The sequence below is a fragment of the Rhincodon typus genome, chromosome 13 (assembly GCF_021869965.1).
Source record: "Rhincodon typus isolate 14 chromosome 13, sRhiTyp1.1, whole genome shotgun sequence".
NCBI lineage: Eukaryota > Metazoa > Chordata > Chondrichthyes > Orectolobiformes > Rhincodontidae > Rhincodon > Rhincodon typus.
In genome coordinates, this window is record NC_063344.1 from 41,818,741 (window position 1) to 41,819,400 (window position 660).

Below are 660 nucleotides of genomic sequence, written 5' to 3' on the forward strand. Positions count from 1 at the left end.
ATATCATAGTCAGTGTCCTCTGAGGGTTCCTTCACCTTAAGCTTCCCTGTCAAGTCTGCCTCATTACACATTACCAAATCCAGAATTATCTGCTCCCTAGCAGGCTCTACCACAAACTGCTCCAAAAATATCTCATAGACATTTCATGAATTTATTTTTGTGAAATCCACCATCAACTTGATTTTGCTAGTCCATCTGGATATTGAAGTCCCCAATGATTATTATAATACACACTTTCTCACATTTCTTTTCTATCTCCTGATTTATTTTCTGCCCCACATCCCGACTACTGCTCAGAGGCCTGTATATAACTCCCATAGTCTTTTTCCTTTGTAAGTTCTCAACTTTACCCACACAGAACCTACCCCTTCTGACTTTATATCACTTCTGGCTGATGAATTACTTTAATATTTTACTAACAAGGCAAACCTACCCCCTCTGCCCATTTGCCTGTCCTATTAATAGGATGTGTATCATTGGACATGTAGTTCCCAGCCCTGATCCCCTTGCAGCTATGTATCTGTGATGCCCACAATATCATACTGACCAATTTCAATCTGCATTACAAGATCATTTGACAACACAGTGTAGAGCTGGAGGAACACAGCAGGCCAGGCAGCATCAGAGGAGCAGGAAAGTTGACGTTTCAGGTCAGGACCA